Source organism: Bos grunniens, chromosome 11 (assembly GCF_055505025.1).
Source record: "Bos grunniens cultivar Pamir isolate PY7600 chromosome 11, Bosgru_T2T1.0, whole genome shotgun sequence".
NCBI classification, from domain to species: domain Eukaryota; kingdom Metazoa; phylum Chordata; class Mammalia; order Artiodactyla; family Bovidae; genus Bos; species Bos grunniens.
In genome coordinates, this window is record NC_141175.1 from 92,094,647 (window position 1) to 92,109,280 (window position 14,634).

At 45.3% G+C, this 14,634-nt stretch overlaps 1 long non-coding RNA gene across 1 annotated transcript in view; it reads right to left on the minus strand.

The window, feature by feature from the left end:
* Nucleotides 1-431: 431 nt before the first annotated feature.
* The window catches only part of LOC147363533 (uncharacterized), a 30,631-nt gene continuing 16,428 nt past the window's right edge, over nucleotides 432-14,634 (minus strand). Inside the window, exon 3 of the long non-coding RNA XR_015137257.1 lies at nucleotides 432-652. This is a non-coding gene — a long non-coding RNA (uncharacterized LOC147363533). The remainder of the gene's footprint in view (nucleotides 653-14,634) is intronic.

The window sequence follows — 14,634 nt, forward strand, 5'->3', positions numbered from 1 at the left end:
CTGCTGTAGCTGGGGAAGTCCATGAAACTGCTTGGCCACACCCCAGCAGAGTCAGTGGGTAAGGGGAGAACGGGTAGGCAACTGTAAGTGAAATGACACTCAGGAAGGGGAGGCAGAGTGTAGGAACTATAGTTTGAATATTCTTTTTTATAGTGGTTTTGTCATTTACCACAAATTGCTATCTGCAACAAGCATTTTTTGCATTGTTGGGTAAACATTTTTTCTTTTACAATAATCTCTTTGGGGAGCAGTCAGCTTCAAAGGATCAAAGTATATTTTTACGGGAAATGCAAAAGTATTAAAATTGTAGATTAATGTATAACTTGTATAAAATATTTGTTGGTACCTTGCTTCCACTTTGGGGATACCATAATGCCATTTTTGGCCACAGGAAAGCCAGAGGACACAAATTTGCTGAAGAAACACCAGCATTTGCTTCAAAAGTTTATTATTTTAAGTAGCTCATGCTCAGAGATGATCATTTGACACTAGAAGCTGCATAAGTTGTGTTTTCATCACTCTGCGAAGCTTAATTTTTCATTTAGATGCAATGACTGCTCTTCCAAACTCCTTTCACTTCTTGCGCATGCATGAAAAATGAAGCATTAGCTGCTAATGGCTTCCTTTTAGCAGAAGTAGAACCATGTAAACACTGCAATGATACAAGGTTTATGTCAGGGTCATCAGATGCTTCAAATGAGAAATCTGTTACTTCTACTGAGGGTTCGCTTTTTTCAAAACCCAATTCATGAAATATAACTAAACCTTTGGAAAGTTCATTCCATCAAAGGTGGAAAGTCTGATATTATTCTGGTTGATGTTATAAATCCAGTTTAACAGTTCATCATTGAAGAGAAACTGTGTTTTGTGGGTGATAGATCTTGATTCCTGGAGTCCTGGTAGAAACAATATTCTTACTAAATTAAAAACCTGTGGGACAGAAACTTATTTGGAAGAGGTAGTGAAATGTATGTATATAATTAGTACTTTTGTCTGAACAAGCTATGGTGGTCTACCAATGGAAACAGAAGCCAAGATGTCAAATTTTACACACACAGTAACTGTATCACAAAATTCTCCTTTATGCCTATCACTTGATTTAGAATATGAGTCTTCATGATAAACCACCTTGTTAAAATCAACCTAAGTGTCATACAATGCTCTGAATTTTGGTTTCGTTTTGTTCAAAATCATTTGTAAGTCTTCACAGTATAGAGTGAATGGAGGTTTTTTTGTTTTTTTTTCTTTTTAATGCAGCTTTTGAGCTTGAATATTTTAGAAAGATACAATGACTGAAAACCAAGCTGATAAACAGGCAGGACCAATTACATAGGTTTTGGGGCCCGGTACAAAATGAAAATGCAGAATCCTTTGTCAAAATATTAAAAATTTCAAGATGGCAACAGCAGGGCCATAAACCAAGTGTGGAACCCTTCTCAGCACTGGCTTCTGTGCAGCTGCACAAATCACAAACCCAGAGCTTTGTAGCCAGCTCTGCAAACAGGAAGAAAGTGAAACGCATCCTTCAGAGTAAGGGGTGTGGTGGATATCATCTATCCTCTGATAAAGTACAAGATTTAATTTTGAAATTCTATAATTGTGCCCTGGTTAATCTCCACCTATGAGAAGATTTTGATGGAGCCCCTATTTTTATTCAGATAAGTTTAGATTCTATCCCAGTATAGGCTGTAACTGAGAACTACCATCTTGAATCCTCTAAATTTGGGGAACCATTCAAAAGAATCATAAATAGAAACAACTTACTCAGCAAGCTGTATTATAAAAATAGTTGTCACAGAAGGTACTCTGAATAGAGGACAAAATTACCTGAGGAAGTATTTGGACTGAATTATTTATATATTTCAATATTTTTAAGTTAGAATTGAAAATAGCCTTTATTTAGCAGAATTTCTCTTGGCTTATCAGGTACTTCGTCACCAGTAAGCAGCATTTTCTTTATTGAATATATCACGGTCTGTAGAGAAGTCAACTGAAGAGTAAGTGGGTTTCAAATTTATTAAACTCACAATGTAGACAACTTTATGAAAAAAGTTAAAAATAATAAAACTATTGAGCTTTCTTGGTGGCTCAGTGGTAAAAAATCTGCCTACCAATGCAGGAGACATGCGTTTGATCCCTGGTCCAGGAAGGTCCAACATGCTGTGGAGCAGCTAAGCCTGCACACCTCAGCTACTGAGCCTGTGCGCCAGAGCCCAGGAGCTGCAACTGCCGAGCCCACGTAGCACAGCTCCCGAAGCCCGAACACCCTGGACAGCGTGCACTGCAGCAAAGAGTAGCCCTCGCTCAGTTCAGAGGGCTACTGGGCACGGAAGACCCAGTACAGCCAAAAATAAATAAAAATTATAAAATTACTGAAAACTGTATTCTGCAGAAGAATAAGATGACAGGCAGGCTAAGAAACTGATTAAACTATGTAAGTCCCATTCAAGAATAATTATTCTGCTTAAATGTTTTGTAAGGTTCACATTGTTAACATAAAGAAATATTTTCAAGTTTGCATTAAGGTACAGATCTGGGTTCGATCCCTGGGTTGGGAAGATCCCCTGGAGGAGGGCACAGCTACTCACCCCAGTATTTTGGCATGGAAAATTCCATGGGCACAGTCCATGGAGTCGAAAAGAGTCGGACATGAATGAGCGACTTTCACTTCACTTCACAGAGATAGATGTTCTTTTATTTCTTCTAAGGAATTTTACATTTGAAAAATCATTCCTGAATAAAAGCATTTTAACAGGTCTACCAAAATAAGATACCAAGTTGTTGGTCAGGAAGAAAATCTTTCAGAAAAAAATATCATCCTAATTGCTTTTATGCCCCCTTTGGCGGTCAAAGTATCCTGATTTGGATGGTGTATTTATTATATGGCTATCCTAGTAATGACAACACTGGCCACCACTTATTAAGCACTTGGGTGAGCCTGATGCTTTGCAGACGTGAGCTCATCAGACTCGTAAAACAGGTCTGTGAGAGGCCGCACTGGATCCACCAATTAAACTACTGAGGAAACTGTGCCTTAAGGTGGTTTGGCCACTTCTCAAAGGTCACGTAGCTGGGGAAGGACCTGAGGCCAGGCCTCCTTTGACTCGAAAACAGCGAGCATCATCCACTAGATGAGTTCACCATAGATTCTGATTTGCAAAGGACACTTGCCCGGGGAAGTTTCCAGGAACAAACCCAAGATCTCTGATATAACAGTCAAAATCCTGCTGCCTCTAAGGATGACTAATTTGTGGCACTGATCAGTGCTGCTTAACTCATATTGTCACTTTCTGGCAGTTAATAAGGGTAACAGGAAAGTCCATTCAGTCCCCAACTCTATCTGTGCGAGGGCCTGTGGAGACACAAAGGGAATTGGACCTGGCTCCTGCCCCCAGACCTTTCCCCAGAGTGAGGAGGCAAGGGTGATCTGTGCTATTTAAGACCCCTGGGGTGATGGGCCTTCACCTCCCTTCATTCTTTCTGCAAGGGCTCTTTCCCTGGCAGAGCTTCATCCTGGGGCCTTCCAGGGCCCTGAGCTGGCTTCCTCCCTGTTTCCCCATCCCATGCTGAGAAAGCCGCGGCTGTCTGTAAGTCTGGAGAGAGAGAGACAGACAAAGATAGAGAGTGCCGGAAGACAGTGGCCAGCAGGGTTGAGTTGAACCCTTCCCGGTTCTGAAGAGGATGAGGGGCTCGTACCCTTGTTACAGATGTAGAAGTTTCTAGGTCAGTCTCTCTCTGTGTTAGTGTAGACACCCAGCCTCCCCACCGCAAACATCCAGCATGGCAAAAAGTGTGTATCAAGTTTTCTGGCAGAAAAAAATCTCCTTAATTTATGAAATTTTCTCAAGTTATCATTTCATTGTCACTGTGTACAATGGAGCTGTATCTTTATTTACAAACAAATTAAAGCAAATGGTTGCTTGGATAACTGGCCAAAGAACTTTACTCCAGAGAATTCACACACCAAGGAAACTAATTTCAATTGACTCTGAAACTCGTGATGTTTCAGAGAACAGATATGCTTTACTTTGAATATATACGATCTTTGCCTTATAAAAGGGGACACCGTCTCATAATGTTTATAGACCAAACGAACTAAGTTTACCATATGAACCATCAAGATCTTAACCCATACCCACTGAATAATCAGAATAGGACTGTACTTCAAAATCCCACTATCTGTTCTATCTCTGAGCAGCTGTGCATGGGGGAAAAGGCACAAAATGGGATCTTTCCAGTTAGAGATCTGGTATCTCTTCATTGGTGTCTCCAAGGGCCTTAGCTCAGTGTCAAGACTTCCAATAGGTTTCCAGCTATTACTGCTGCTGCTGCTGCTGCTAAGTCGCTTCAGTTGTGTCCGACTCTGTGTGACCCCATAGATGGCAGCCCACCAGGCTCCCCCATCCCTGGGATTCTCCAGGCAGGAACACTGGAGTGGGTTGTACTTTCACTTTCCAGATATTACTAAACACACACAATTACTGGTAACACCACTGATACTAGCTTGTTCTTGGCAAGCCGAGAAGGGATTTCTCGAAAAGTTATTAAAAGTCTGCCTCCAAATCCCACTTCAAGGCAATCCGTACATGGGGCAGGATAGTACAAGATGGATTTCTTTCATGGCGCTGGCAAAGAGACTTTTAGGAAATTCCCTTTAGCAGCTAGAAGGAAGAGTAGGATCTGCTGCTTTTTTTTCTCTTTCTCCCAAAATAGCAATTCCTGAAGATGTAAACAGATTCCCTTCAATGGTCTAACAGAAAAGGAAACAGCTTTTTCTAGGGTTATCAAGCCATTCACATATGCCTGTGTTTGATGTAGTTAACGCATGGGGAGGATGAGGGACCTATGACCATTTCCCCTTTTGATGTCCCCCTTCCTCAGAGCCGTAATAATAACAGTGAGCACAGAAGACGCAGTGAGACACTGTCCAGATCCTCTGGCAGTGCAGAGGCTTCCAGCTGGGTCTGTCCTTAGGCCTCGCCCTTGGCTGAAGGGAGCCACCCTGCCCAGAGTTACCCTCTTCCCTCAGAGCAGCCCACATCCAGGGGCTAGTTGATGCAGGGGTCTGAAGGCCTGTCATCGTGTATGCTCAGTCATGTCTGACTCTTTGTAACCTCATGGACTGTGGCCCACCAAGCTCCTCTGTCCATGCAATTTTCCCAGCAAGAATACCGCACAGGCTGCCGTTTCCTCCTCCAGGCAATCTTCCCCACCCAGGGATCGAACTTGCGTCTCTTGCATCTCCACACTGGCAGGCAGATTCTTGACCACTGAGCCACCAGGGAAACACAAAGGCCTAGACATCTTTAAAGGCCTCCCTGCAGGATCATCTAATAATTCTTGTTGCAACTGCATCGTGGTTCCACCTTCTCCTTCTCCCCAGTCCTGTGTCCCAACTAGTTCATAAGTGTGGATCCCTTGAGCACGCCCCATAAACAACCTGTAGGAGGATCTCCATCTCAGACCCTGTTTTCTGGATAATGTGACCTAAGACACTGACTGTGGGGAGAGGACCTGTGATGTGTCAGGCACTTCGTATGCTTCATCTTACCTGCGTAGCATCTCTATACCCAAGTGGGTAGAGATTATAGTTTCATTCTGTAGCTAATAAAAACTAAGGCTTGGGACTTCCCTGGCGGTCCAGTGGTTAAGAATCTGCCTTCCAATGCAAGGGACGAGGGTTTGATTCCTGGTTGGGGGAACTAAGTTCCTACATCCTGTGGGGCGACTAAGCCCAAGAGACACAACTACAGAGCCTACACACCACAGCTAGAGAAAAGTCCACATGCCACAACAAAGATCCCACACGCCGCAACGGAGACCCAACACAGCCAAAAATAAAAATAAAGAAATAAGTATTAAAAAAAAAAAAAAAAACCCAATGCGCAGAGAGGTTGCATTCTGTCCCTAAAATCACACAGCAAGTGAGCCACAAGTCAATGTTTAAAGCGAGTCTTTCAAGCTTAAATCCCACATAATTTCCTACATTCATGGCCCTATGCTCAGCACTAGTGTTTCCAATCATGGATATTTTTATGAAGTGTAATTTTCATTGAATTAGAAACTATTTTATTTTTAAAAGATGAATGGAGTACAATTATAAAGGGGTAGCACAAAGGAGTGTCTTTATGTGTCAATAGATTAAGTACACTGTGTAGTGTTAATAACACTGCACTAATGTCCGTTTCCCAGTATTCATAATGGACTATGTTAGGTAAGGGGCTTCCCTTATAGCTCAGACAGTAAAGAATCTGCCTGCAATGCAGGAGACCTGGACTCAATCCCTGGGTCGGGAAGATCCACTGGAGAGGGGAATGGCTACCCACTCTAGTATTCTTGCCAGGAGAATCCCATAGACAGAGGAGCCTGGAGGTCTACAGTCTGCGGGGTCGCAGATTCAGATGCTACTGAGTGACTAACACTACTACTTTGTTAGGTAAAGGGGCTTCCCGGGTGGTGCTAGAGGTAAAGATCCCGCCTGCCAACGCAGGAGACATAAGAGATGCTGATTTGATCCTTGGATTGGGAAGAACCCTGGAGAATGAAATGGCAACCCACTCCAGTATTCTTGCCTGGAGAATCCCGTGGACAGAGGGCCTGGTGGGCTACAGTCCATAGGGACACAAAGAGTTGGACACGACTGAAGCGACTTAGCACATACACACACATGTTAGGTAAAACATTATTATTGGGGGAAGCTGTGTGATGGATATTGAGGAACTGACTCACTGTCTTATTTTTGCACCTTCTTTTTAGTATAGCATTATTTCCAAATAATGTGAAAAAGTTTCTAAAGCAAAAAAGAAATAAAGAAAGGAGACATAAGAGATTCTGATGTCTAGAACATTTTGAAATACTTCAAAAGGTATTTCACAATAATTGCTAAGGAGTGATATCACTCAATTATCAATAAGAATATAATACACCTTTTCTATGATTCACTGGGGCTTCCCAGGTGGCTCAGTGATAAAGAACCCGCCTGCCAATGCAGGAGATGCAAGAGACAGGGGTTCAATCCCTGGGTCAGGAAGATCCCATAGAGAAGGAAATGGCAACCCACTCCAGTATTCTTGCCTGGAATCCCATGGACAGAGGAGCCTGGCGAGTTATAGTCCACAGGGTCACAAAGGGTTGGACACAACTTAGTGATTAAACAATTAATTGGGGGTTGAGTCAGCACACTAGGGAGCCAGCCTACTACACTCAACTGGCTTTAGCCTCCCACCATGAGAATCCAAATTCCTTCTGGGTCCCTGAACAAAGGGCTCGCCTAAACAGCAGTGCTGTCTCCCCCAAGGGTATCATCCATGGGCAGCCGTCCTGGGGTCACCTCAGCCCCTCCCTGGGTGGACAGTTCTGTGAAATCTGTGGTGGCACTCAGATGTGAAGGGCAGGACAGCAGCTGGAGGAAGATGATAAATGGGATGGAATCCGTATGGAGAGGAGGACTCCCATAGCGAGAGCGGGGAGATACTGGTACAAAGACAGACACGAAATTCTGGCCCAGCCCTGTTTGTTAATCTCCCCCCATCTCACTGTCAAAGTCTTTAAGTAGCAGGAAGCTGTTACGCTCGTGGTGGCATTTACATGTTTCCGAAAATTTCAATTTTCACTTGAAGTTCGGATTTTATCTTTGGCAACACAAACTGACCGATACCCTCCTTGACATGCCAGGATCTCTTCATTCAGGTTCAAGAAGATGCCTGCCAGACACCTAATTCTGAATAACCACCATCTGCCTGACTATCATTTGTTCCTTCAAGTAAAAATGAAATTCCATGGAAAAAACAGCCAATTCTGTTCACAACTCATTCATTCAAGTGCTTTGCCTTGAGACAGACATCCTACTTCCACGTACTTAAGAAAGGATTTATGCATGCTTCTGATTTGGTCTCTCAGAAATTTAAAAGAACAGGCATTTAAGGGTCAAAATGAATAATTTTTCCTGCCTAATCAAAGGCATTCTTAAGTGAAACTGTTTTCTTTTTTAGTACATGGTGAGGAAGGACCCAGTGTCCAGTAATACGGTTTGGTATCACCGCCTTGATTCATGTTAAGCAGCTACAGTTTTACTCACTGCTGCATTTGTATTATCGGTGCAAATGTCCCCAAAGTGGGAAAGGAAACAGTTTCTTAGGAGGATGCCCCAGGGGTTTGCTGACCACGCTTTGGGAGCTATTGAGGCACAAAAGTCCGTCTAGTCAAGGCTATGGTTTTTCCAGCGGTCATGTATGGATGTGAGAGTTGGACTGTGAAGAAAGCTGAGCACCAAAGAATCGATGCTTTTAAACTGTGGTGTTGGAGAAGACTCTTGAGAGTCCCTTGGACTGCAAGGAGATCCAACCAGTCCATTCTGAAGGAGATCAGCCCTGGGATTTCTTTGCAGGGAATGATGCTGAAGCTGAAACTCCAGTACTTTGGCCACCTCATGCAAAGAATTGACTAATTGGAAAAGACTCTGATGCTGGGAGGGATTGGGGGCAGGAGGAGAAGGGGACGACAGAGGATGAGATGGCTGGATGGCATCACTGACTCGATGGATGTGAGTCTGAGTGAACTCCGGGAGTGGGTGATGGACAGGGAGGCCTGGCGTGCTGCGATTCATGGGGTCGCAAAGAGCCGGACACGACTGAGCGACTGAAATGAACTGAACTGAACTGAGGCACAATGATGGGGGCAGAGATGGGGATGATGTTTTATTAGAAACAAAGCAGGTACTCTGGTCCTTTGGGGTTGAGACATGTAAGAAGGATGGAAGTTTTATGTGAGATTCAAAGGAGGATGACAGGGTAAGCAGAGGGAACCGCATGTGCAGGGGCTCAGAAGCATGGCGGGCATGAGGCAAGAACTCAGTGTTCACACTGCAGACAGCTCAGTGGCCACCGCAGCCCTTGCACCTTTAGCGTTCACACCCAAGAACAAACACCCACCTATTAGCATTTAACATACGCCTGGTGTGGTTCTAGGTGTTCACTTAATCTTTGAAACAACTCTATGGTATTGATGTTATTATTATTATATCCTTCTACAGAAGAGGAAACTAAGATGGGAAATGAAGATGTTATACCTCAGAGCAGATTCCAGAGCCCGTAAGTGACACAGCCAGAGTCAGGCACAGATGACCTGACTCCAGAATTGGCTAGGACATGCTGCTTCTCACGAGGAACAGAGATATGACCGGCTTCTGGTCTGGGGAATCCCAGTCGGCTGATACAGGCCACATGTCCATCCCTGAGACCAATGCTGTCAGGGACACAAGCCCACCTCCTCCGGGGATGTCTCCAATCGTGCAGGACAACACAGTGGATACTAGACAGAGCTGAGGAGGAATGATCTATCTACATCACACCTTCTTAACAAAACACTGGACAAAGGCAGACCCCAAAGAGCACATCCTGTGTGACTGCATTTATCTAAAGTCAGAAACAAGCCAAATAATTCTGTGCTATTGAAGCCAGGATTGGGCTCACCTTTCTGGGGGTGATCAGTGACTAGACTGAGTTCAGGTGGGGCATGGCGTGTGAACAGAGGATGGTAACACTGTTTTTTGATTGGTTCCATCCATGTCATAATGATTCATTAAGCCACACACTTGTGCACATTTCAGCAAGTATATTTTTTACTTTTATGAACTGTTAAATTTTTAAGTCTTAAATGTAAAGAAAATTAGAACTTGGGTGGCGGGGAGATCCATGAAGAAGTTTTATTTAGCTAGGGTGGTAAATGGACCTCTCAGGATGAATAAAGGATTGATGTCCCACATCCTAAAGGATCGCTGGAATAACAGTGAAAACCCAAGGAGGAAGGGGCATCATGTTTCAAATGGTTGTAAGGAATGTTTGTTCAAGTTTCACTCATTAGCATTACAAAGCCAAAGGAAGGGTCCAGAACACAGAAGTACCCTGGGCAGGTGCCAGCTTTTTCCAAATAGTCTAACTGCAAGGGCTCCTGGGCTCCACCTGCCCACTGCCAGCCTGGGGATGGGTGGGCCTCTGCAGTGAGCTGGGCAGAGGTGCACAGTGCCACACCTCCCTGTACCCATCCTCGTCCTGTGCAGTTGGCTGGGTTTTCCAGGTTGTAGACGAGCCTTCAACCTTTTAAATCCATGCTCCCTTCTTGAATAAACGTAAATATCTCACACTTTGATGTTATTTGAAATTTCAAAATTAATTAAGTATTATGACAAGAAACAAAGTCCTAGGGCAAAGTGCTGCTTTGTTTTTGAGCTGCCTGTGCAGCCCCCACGAAGCCCGAGTGTGTGTGCCACTCTCCCCCCACCCCTGGGAGAAGCCTTGGTTTATAAATTACAAGCCTTTTCATTTCCTCCAAGGTTTTTGATGAGAGGTTTGGGGATGCAGCCACCAGGTGGACGCTGTGCATTTATGAGCTCGTGGCTTGCCAGAGGGATGAGGGATGAAGAAGCAGGCGTACCTACTTTGTTTCTAATAAAACCACAACTCCTTACTTATTGAATAAGCATCATTTCACAGTAAAGCTAATATTTATTGGCTGCTTCTCATGGACCACACACAGCGTGAAAGACCCCCCTGTGCGTCCCCATTCTTCCCACGACCCCAGGAGGCAGGGGAGCATCACCATCTCTGTTTTATGGCCGGGAAAACCCAGGCTCATGATGATTACATGAACTACCCAAGGTCTAACAAGGAAGATAAGGATCTGGAACGTAGGTCCCAGTCAGGCTGGCTCCAAAGCGCATGCCCTAATGAGCAGGCCATGACACCACACAGTAAACCAGGACTTGAACCCCCTGTTCAATTCCAGAAGTTCCATATGGGTACCTCTAATTATTAGAGTCATTGATGATTACTGGGCCCAAGTGCTGACCAATGGGTGAAAATGACATGTGGGGACCCCTTTGAGAGAAGGAGAGACCGGCTAGGTGACCCCTGACCTCAGCTCCATCCCAGGACCTCGACTGTCTGGGGTGAACTGTGGTGAGGACCCTTATGGTGGGGCCTCTGGGCAGTAACGACGTGAGTGGAAACCCTCAAGGCTGCAGCAGCGCTGGGCCCAGGCTTAGAGGTGGAACCATCTGCTGCCCCCACCACCCCAAGAAGCTGCTCTCACTCAGCAAAGCTCACAGGCAGACTACACACAGTCACCAGCTTTTGCAAAAATCCAGAGTGATGGCAAGGCTGACTCACCAGCTCCCAGCCTCCTGGACGATGCTGTGGCCAGTCAGCACTGGGACTGGGCCATGCACAGGGCCCACAAGCCCTACAGTCTAGAGCAGCACCCAGCCTCCAGGATCCAGCTGGAGCTCTGGCATCAGAATTGAGACTAGAAGGCGATCCCAGGAGAGGAAAGAAGGATGTACTTTAAGGATGTACTTATACGGCCCAAGTGAGTGGATGGTGGTTCTGAATACTACTGATTAAGAGAAATATGGCCTTCTTTGTGGTCTAAGACAAGGAAGGGGGATAAACAGTTACCCCATATTTATAAGTGGATCACTCAAAATGTGGACACATGCACACCCTTGTCCAGCTCCAAGAGAAGAAGCTCAGAGCCTGTTCTTCTGATTCACACAGAGGCCAGGGGTCTCTGCCACTGGTGGGCTGGCATGAAGCTGCAGCTGGTCTCCGAAAAAATGAAGAGCCTTATGCAGTAACAGGGACTGAGGGGGCAGCATTCTTTACAGCTGTGGGGAGCAGCTCCGCAGACAGGAGGCTGTCAGCCGGAGTACCCACTGCAAACACGGCAGTGGCTGCTCTCCTCTGGGGACTGACCCACCACCAGACCTCCAGGCCAACCCCAGCCCCTCCCAGGCTGCAACCTGACGTCAGAAGGCTGAGTCACCATGCACTCAAGGATCTGCCACTTCTGAACACTACTCTTCCTTCCTTCTAGTCCATCAGACCTCAAACACAGAAGAGAGTCTTCTGGAGCAAAGGAGGGATCCACTCCCCGAACCCAGGGCAGCTTTGTGCTTTGTCTCAAAGGGTTGCTCACAACCAAGTGGAGTCCTTTGAGAACTCGGCATCCACAGCACCTGTTCACACACTGTCTCTGGAAAGAGGGCCGGCTTGCACGGGTCAAGCTAGAACCAAAAAACAGTTTACGCATGTGTCAGCTTCTTGCCGCCTTGAGAATGAGATTTACAGAAATGACCACACTAAGAAACAACTGAGTCACTTTTCTCAGATTTTCAGCTGTTATAAATCAATCCCTAAAAACAGCAACTGTGTCTTTCTGGCTCCTTGCTATTCAGAGTGGTCCCTGGACCAACAGCATGGGCCTCAACACAGGTAACCTGTTAGAAATGCAGGGTCTCAGGCTCCACCCAGACCTGTCCGTTCAGAACCCGCATTTTCACAAGATCCCCACATGGTGTGTGTACACATGACATTTTGAGACGTGCTGCTGTAACTCACCCAGAGGTCTTTTCTCCTGATCACATATACTGTCAGACGTTAGGGTGTACCCCACCACCCCAATGTGTCCACAGACTTCCGCAGACAGTCCTCTGCCTCCGGCTTGTGGGGAGGACCATCTCCTGAGCACCGTGGAAGGTGCTGCCCACCTGCCAAGTTTCCTGTGTTTCTTTGTCCCGCCCCTGCCTCCCCAGCCCACCCCCATCCTACTCATGATGCCATATCAGCCTTCAGATCAGTGACAACCTCTGTGCCACCTTAACAATCAGCTTCACTCCACCCGCACTGCGTACAAAATGATGTCCAGTCTCCCTGACCTGAGATTTCTGGGTGGATTTATCATGCCCTCTACATCTCACTGTACCCCCCTCCCATGCGCTGAACTCCTCTGCCCCTCTTTGCAGACTCCTGCTCACACACTTTGCCTGCCTTCAACGCCTGCACCATACTGCTGCTAACTCAAAGCCTCAGTGTCCTTCACACTGGCTGAAACACTTCCTCAGGTTGGCCTTTCTAGGCAAGCACAATCTTCTCTGGGCAGCCTGGTCAGTTCCTTCTCACACCTGTCGCTCTCCACCTTCTAGTACAGTTACTCACATACACGCCTCCCATCCTCGGCTACGTGTGAACAGTTTAAAGCAAGATCTTGCCTTATTCATCTCTGCTTCTAACAAAGACATTAATACAGCTGAGGTGTTCAGACAGTCAAACTTCGAACATGGAACACATAATTTGACACCTTCTTGTCTTCCTAATCTGTGTGTTTATCAGAACCCGGTGGCTCAGATGGTAAAGAATCTACCCGCAATGCAGGAGATCTGGATTATGATCCTCTGGCGAAGGGAATGGCTACCCACTCCAGTGTTCTTGCTTGGAGAGTGAATGCAATGGACAGTGGAGCCTGGCGGGCTACAGTTCATGCGGTTGCAAAGAGTTGGACATGCCTGAGCAATTGACACTTTCCCTTTCAAATATTACACCATAATTAAGATATAGTTAACAAGTTGCTTTTATGGAAAGTATAAAAATTTCTTTACATGAGGCTATCTTGGAAAATCTAGACTGTCTGATCCCAGATGAGACATTCAGTAAATGGTTGCTGAATAATGAGAGAATGAGAACAAATTATTTGCCATCAGTATAGTAAGACATTCATCCTTAGTTCTCCATTCTAAGTGAAATAGTGAATTTTGAGAAGAAACAAGTATGTAGTTACAGACTAATGGCCTGATGAAAGCAGGAATTGAGAACTTTCTCCCTCAAGGATCCAAATGACATCACAATGAAGTAACGAGGCTCTTCCCCGTGTGGCTGCTAGAATCTCCTCGTCACCGTGTGGTCACACACATTCCCATTGGACCTCAGAAGTGAATGTGCTCACTGCAGGCTCCTGTTCCCAGACTAATTAAAGAGCGGCCAACATCTAAGCGTTTCTCATGGTGTACTCTGCATATAAGTTAAATAAGCAGGGTGACAATATACAGCCTTGACGTACTCCTTTTCCAATTTGAACCAGTCTGTTGTTCCATGTCCAGTTCTAACTGTTGCTTCCGGACCTGTACATAGGTTTCTCAAGAGGCAGGTCAGGTGGTCTGGTATTCCCATCTCTTGAAGAATGAATGAAGCACAAGCTGGAATCAAGATTGCCGGGAGAAATATCAATAACCTCAGACATGCAGATGACACTATCCTTACGGCAGAAAGTGAAGAAGAACTAAAGAGCCTCTTGATGAAAGTGAAAGAGGAGAGTGAAAAAGTTGGCTTAAAGCTCAACATTCAGAAAACTAAGATCATGGCATCTGGTCCATGCCAGTGGAAACAGTGGCTGACTTTATTTTTCTGGGCTCCAAAATCACTGCAGATGGTGACTGCAGCTATGAAATTAAAAGACACTTGCTCCTTGGAAGCAAAGTTATGACCAACCTAGACAGCATATTAAAAAGCAAAGACATTACTTTGTCAACAAAGGTCCGTCTAGTCAAGGCTATGGTTTTTCCAGTAGTCATGTATGGATGTGAGAGTTGTACTGTGAAGAAAGCTGAACGTCGAAGAATTGATGCTTTTGAACTGTGGTGTTGGAGAAGACTCTGAGAGTCCCTTGGACTGCAAGGAGATCCAACCAGTCCATTCTAAAGGAGATCAGTCCTGTGTGTTCATTGGAAGGACTGATGTTGAAGCTGAAACTCCAATACTTTGGCCACCTGATGTGAAGAGCTGACTCATGTGAAAAGACCCTGAT